We start from the raw sequence: 6,751 nt of genomic DNA on the forward strand, positions 1-6,751 counted from the left end.
TATGGGACTGTGTCGAAATTAAAATTGTGTCAAACTTCGGATAATGAACCTGCACGCTAAAAGCTTACTTGCACACAAGGTGGCAAGTATACCAGTCAAAAAATGTCGAATAACTGTTGAGCTGTATCGAAAATTTTCCGCGAAAAGCCGTTAAAGGTACCCTAAAAATAAGAAAATTCCTTTGTTTCCAGATTTTACTTAAAAGGTTGCGTCCTCTCAATATATTTATCAATGAAGATTATTTACAACAGTGTCTCCTTGGCTCCTCACTCAACCACCGCGCTAATCAGTGGCTGTGGAGGTCCGCTGCTGCGCCCGAGGTCGCGGGTTCAACTCCCGGACGTGGAGGCCGCATTCCGCCATGGGCGGAATGCGAAAGCTCTCGTGTAGCGCACTTTTGCGCACGTTAAAGAACTCTAGGCGATAGAATGGACTTTTTTTTCCAGGGAGCGACTCCTCTAGCGGCCGCCACTTCAACTAAATTTGAAGGACAAGACACACACGGTCCCGCCGCTTCTCGCCTCTATGCAGTTGTAGCGTTTCACCAAGCAGGCTCTCGCACACCCGTTCCTTTGTTTGTTTGTCATTTTTTGTCGCTTGTGTTGTTGAAGTAGCTTTTCATCGTCCTGCTCTAGCGCGCGCGTATTTGCTTACATGTAGCAATAACACGTTTTCCATTTACCGATGCAAAAGCAACATGCCGGTGTGACGTCAACCTTTCAGCAACTTGGCCAGTACTTTGATCCAACTGGTCAAGACATAAGTGAGCGTCAAACGCGTCGCGCCAGGACTTTCTTCAGAACGAACTCGAACATCGTTGCAGTGGCTCGACGTGAATGAGGCTGTCAACATACGCATGCACGTGCTTGCCTAGAGCGAGCAGTGCAAGCAGCTCATCATGACGAACAAACAACGTGCAAACGTTCTGCACACGTACTGCGAGTTACTGCAGGACAAGTGTTGCTTTTATCTCGAGATATGTGTCGTATGGCATGATGCGGAAGTGGGGCGGCGGGAGGGGGGGGGGGGGAGGCAGAACGTAAGCGGGTGCAACATGTTGTTTTGTGAAGCGCGTAAAATGTCCTTTGCCTGCAAAAAAGTAAGGCTCGCGAGTTGTGTATAACCCGGCACCGCGAGTGTGTCGCGTTGGTCTTGTACGACGCATTCCGATGGGCTGTGTGGCGGCATTCCTCTCATTGATTGACGCCATGTAACCGTGCAGCTAGTTCCGCCTGCGTGCGCCAACGCGTTCTACAGTCAATGGTAAAAGCCCTGCGATATGCGTACCGGTAGAGTAAAACATCGCTGAGACTTCCGAATCAGTCGTATAGGGCGGAGCTGTAGTTCGAATGCTCACAGCGCTGGTGTCGTGCTTTTACCAGAACACCGGCTTTCCTCACTCAGCAAAGATCGCGTGATGACTCACCGGTAACATGGAGTATGTAGCTTCTTTTCTTTTCTTTTTTTTTTTGCTAATTGAGCGTGCGTGCCACACCAGTGCAATACGTTCAACATTCCAAGGCAGTTTGTGCAATCGACAGTACAGCAAATGTCCGGCACGAGACTCGGTGCAAACGCTGAGCTTATCGCTCGAGCGTTAGTTCGCGAAGTAGCTTTCGTCGACAAAACCGCTTGCAGTATTTTCCACGAACTGCTGAAGTGCCTCCTTTATCTAGTATTCCCAACCCGAACACGATAAAAAGTCATTCAGTCGCTCAAACTCAGGAAATTGCCGCGGATCATGCTAGGGATCGCGGACTCACTTCGCACACCTGCCCTGCGGTAATGGCGGCGCAGGTTAGCTTAGGGGGCAAGGGTACACGCATGCGCATAGCGAAATTGGAAAAAAGCCCATTTCACATTTATTTCAGACCACCCCCTCCCCCCCCCCGTCCTCCTTCCCGTTTACGGTCTCTCTCTCTCTCAATTCGCGTGATTTCTTTTGGGACGCTAAACCCCGTAATAGTTTTTTTTTTCTTTATTTCCAATGTGACAACACAAAACGGAGAAACCAACACAAAAATGTTAAAAGCGCCAACCAGTAGCTTGTTGACGCGACATTGCTAAAAACGTTTTAATGACACTAGGTCATTAAGTACAGGATACCATGTTGGCTGTTCGTCTTGGGATTGGTATACACATCTCGGATATAGGCAATGCTTTCAATGAAGTTTTCTCTTACCGATCTTACAATAGGATCTGCATGTCTGACAGCCATTCTTGTTTTCCACATGCTATGCATGCTTAATACCATGAACATGTCATAGGGCACACCCCCGTCATTGTTAACCACAAGAAAGTTAATTCCATATTGTGTGAGGGGCAAATCTTTTAATTCAATTTTTCATTGGGACGTCCTCCAGAGAACGCTGAAAAAAGGCTAAACCCCGTAATAGTACTTGATCCTTCAGTTTATTTTAATTTCCTTTACCAAATAAAAGAAAAAGAAACACTCTTGCCGAAACCCGGGATCGAACCAGGGACCTTTAGATCTTCAGTCTAACGCTCTCCCAACTGAGCTATTTCGGCAGCTGCGCATCAATTACGAACGGAATGATAAGCTCGCCGAGCGACGGCTGCGCACGCGATAGGTCTGCGGAGCCCGTATAATGCTATGTTCAGACTACGTTCGTAAGGCGCCGATTTTTCGTAACATACGTAAGCGGAAGCGCAACAAGCGCATGCGTCTAGTTCAGACTGCGAACGTAAAGGTACCAACGTGCGCAATTCTCGCAAAAATCGTGGGTGAGAGTGTTAAAGGGTCGGCAACATTTACGACTGTTATGTTACGACCGTTGCGACACAGCCAATGACCGACAAGCTTTCGGCTTTAAACAACCGGTGACGACACTTCCGTCCTCCCGTCTGCAGACAGCTCCGGGCGCGGGAAGTGCCATTCCGCCATTCCGTGCGCACGATTGGCTGTGTTCGTGAAAATTTTTGCAGTGCGCCTTGCGAGACTGTTTTCAGTTCACCTGGTTTATCCGCCGAGGAAATCGATGGCCGCAGATGCGTGCTCCGAACTTCGATGAGTGGTCTCATTAGGTTTTCAAGGAAGCGGAACTGCTGGGGCGACATGCGAATGATGTTATGAAACATCGCAGCGTCACCAACTCGGAGCTTGGCGAAAAGGTTGTGAAAATCGCCGTCCACGGCCCTGTCGAGAAATACTTGTTGTTGTTGTTGTTGTTGCCGCACCCAAACCCTTCTGCGTCGCCTTCGTCGTCTTTGGGCGATTGAATAGATGACTATAAGTTTGTTTTGAGCGTGAATTTCTTCGATCTCGGCCAGCGCTCGCATGTTGGCAAGAGCCATATTGGACCGCTGGTGACGTCGATTCTGCAGCTCCAAATTTGATTGGCCTGTTGTAAAAGCCGTAATTTAAGCAGCAGTAAATGTGAACAAAGGTGCCGGCTTAACTGCCGTAACGTTTTTTACAGCCGTTACGTTCGATACGCCAAAAGAGCTTTTACGCGCGTTACGACCGTAGTGTGAACATAGCATAACTCGTCGCTGCGGCAGCCGCGCTCTGAAGGATTTCCGTATACAGGGTGTTTCACGTAACGAGCCAAACGTTAACAATGCGCAAATGCCACGTAGTTGGACCGAACCAAGGTAATGTTGTTTGCCGTCATTTCGAAATACTGTGATTATTTTTTGCATTCCGCCTATTTAGATAATTAGTATTAATTAATTAATCAACTTCTTAGTTATTATATTTGGATTAGAATGGTAAATGAGAAAATTATAGAGCAACATGAAAAAATCTCGATGCAGCTTTTTGTTTCTCAGTAGGTGCTACATAAAAGTGTTTTTCCGCACGTGAAGGAAGCCCGCAAATACACGCAAGATTGCCGCGCGACTGGCCGCTTGAGGCACTTTAAAAACGGCGCTCAATAAAAACACCACGCGGCAGCGCATCTGGACATTTCTGTACGTACTCGCAAAACGAGGGAAGTTTTTCACTGTCGATATAATAATCTTGGGCAAACTGAAAGCACAGAATCGTTTACAGACGCTGTCTCTTTACCGAATACGTACAGTACGTGAACGCCACTGCGCGCGGTCGCCGCGATGGAGTCTCCCGAACCGGCTTCTTGCGCGAAAGGTAGGCAGACGCTGAGAGTAAGCTATGTGAAATATGTTCTTATAGTGGGCTGTCTGTATAACCAAATGGGGCATAACAGAATGGAGGCTCAATCCAGCGATCGCACGGGTTCGCAGCGACCGACTGTGCGTCTGCATGCATGCCCGCGCACAATGTTTTGCTTTCGCTGTGAGCGCGTTTTCGCACCATGCCGTGAGCTTTAGGCCGCAGCATATGAGCATTTGACAGTACACTAGCAACCATTGTTGCGTGGGCGCTATTAGAACTGTTCAAAAATAATTCCGTTATAGAGACTTCGACGCCTAGCTACGGCTACTGTGATGTATACCGTCGCGACGATTCAATCTTTTTTGTCTTCTAAATTCTTGGACATTTCAATATTATTTCTCAAGTTGCGTCGCACTGTATGTTTATTGGTCTTTTCGGCGAGCGATTTCCCTCTGCTTGATTTTCGTACTCCAGTGCATTAATTCATAACACAAGCATGACCATATATATGCCATGCCTTTTTTTTAATGTGCGTCTCACCACTCCCTTTCCGTTCCAGTGATCTTGCCAGTATATCTAGCATCAACAAGTTCATAGACCAAATCGTCATGACACTAGGGCAGAGAGCGTCTCAGTGCGCGTTTTCTGCTACTCACCGAACATCGCAGTCCCGGCGCCATAGCAGAAATCTTCCTCGCGTCTGTGCTTGCTGCATACCCGAGTTGTATCCGATGGCTGTTGTCCGGTTCTAAGTTTCGCGAGCCAAGCTTCACGCAGCTTCTTGTGCTGCGGCTACGTGTGAATAAGGCTGACACCGGGCTCTGTTGCGCACCGAGCACTAATCTACCATGGTGCACGCCTCCAAAGGCAGCCACTACCTATTATAGTGCTTTCAAATGTGAAGCAAACACCCAAGGCGGGAAAGCCTCACCACTTAATCATAACCGCAGCGCAGGTGGGACTTTAAACTATCGTTTACAGCTCGCTTCGGCGCTTCCGAAGCAGCCGACGCGGCCGCTGTGTCCACGTGATCCCTCATGCTACGTCTCGCCGACGGTGGCGCCAGCTTTCTCGGTGGTGGAGCTCGCCCCCAACACGTGACTGTAATGTCTAAACCACTGCCTGATCTCCACTCATACGTATTTCACGCAGAGGAACCATTATGCCTAAAGTTTAGTTCAATACCGCGTTTGCTGGCATTACTAAGCAGTTTTGTCCGCAATAAATTTGATGTACCTATCGTATGGAATGTTTTCAAGAAAGGAAACACAATCGAGAACGATGAGAATTATTTTTTGACACGAGAGAGGCCCCATGAGGTGTGTACGTTGTCTGTAATGTGGACGAAAAATCAGAGAAAGAAATCAGCGACGATGTAGTGGTAAATGCGAGAGAAATGCGTTAGCCACACCTCTCTGAGTCCCTGCACCCATGGTGGTACCTTGTTCACCAAATTGCAAAGTGTTGTTCAGCAGCTCACTCTCTACACGTTGTTGTTGTTGTTGGTGGTGGTGGTGGTGAGTTGTAGCAACAAGTCGGTTTAGCCTGACGATCAAGGCCGTCAATTGCTTCGTCCGAGCGTGTCTTATAGAATCACTATAGTGTTTCACCACACGTCCATCAGACCAGTCTCTCTTAAGAATGCGATAAAGAGATGTGAAGTTTCTACACGTCCTGCCTCTTCGACGAGCGAAATGCAACCGATGGTGGTCCGGAGCATACCACCGTCAGTTGCACCATTTACATATATATATATATATATATATATATATATATATATATATATATATATATATATATATATATATGTGTGTGTGTGTGTGTGTGTGTGTGTGTGTGTGTGTGTGTGTGTGTGTGTGTGTGTGTGTGTGTGTGTGTGTGTGTGTGTGTGTGTGAACGAAAAGAAAGGAAACTGAGGGGTCCCATTTTTATTACTCATGCCATAAGAAGTCAACCAATTATGACACCAAGGACAGCGTGGGGGAAATCACTTGTAGTTTCTAATTGAATTACAGAAATCATAAACAAATGAAAATGAAAGTCGATGAACGTGCAATTGCCCACATATAGGATACGAACCTACGTCTTTGCGATTACGCGTGCGATGCTATTACCGACTAAGCTACCGCGGCGCTGTTTTCCGATCCACTTTGTGAGGCATTTAGGCTCAATCACACCGGCGACTTTAGGCTCACACCGGCGACCATTTGCGACTGGCGATCAAAAAAGCGATGGAAGGCGACCGGTGCTTACACCGGCAAGCCCGGGCGAGTGCAACCTGCAAGTCGCAATCCCGGAGATTATCGTCCTCAGCGAGAACTCTAGGGCCCTACGCAGTTCGCACGCACTCCGCTGGTTTCGCGTTCAGGCTACAGCCATGGATTTTGATTCGAGTGAACGGGAAGACGTCGTCACTGTGCTGATGTGCTGTGCCGTGCGTGGTGTCAGCTGTGGCAGGGCGGAAGCCTCCGAAGAGAAAGCGACGCTAGTGCGTGCGCCTGTGCCGCCGTTCGCGATAAGTGGCCGGCCACGCGAGCCGCCCCCTGCTCGATCTCCGCGCGCGTGACGGGGAGTATCATCGAGAGTAAGTTGCAATTTCTAGTTCGCGTTGCGTGGGAATCGGTGCATAAATTTTGAGCACTCTTTCGCTGCTGC

The 6,751-nt window shown here is 48.2% G+C and overlaps 1 non-coding gene across 1 annotated transcript; it reads right to left on the reverse strand.

Moving 5' to 3' along the window:
• Positions 1-2,456: 2,456 nt before the first annotated feature.
• TRNAF-GAA (transfer RNA phenylalanine (anticodon GAA)) lies at positions 2,457-2,529 on the reverse strand. The gene has a single exon. It is a non-coding gene; the product is annotated as a tRNA-Phe (tRNA).
• Between the last annotated feature and the right edge of the window lie 4,222 nt (positions 2,530-6,751).

This window comes from Dermacentor albipictus, chromosome 1 (assembly GCF_038994185.2).
Source record: "Dermacentor albipictus isolate Rhodes 1998 colony chromosome 1, USDA_Dalb.pri_finalv2, whole genome shotgun sequence".
Lineage (NCBI taxonomy): Eukaryota > Metazoa > Arthropoda > Arachnida > Ixodida > Ixodidae > Dermacentor > Dermacentor albipictus.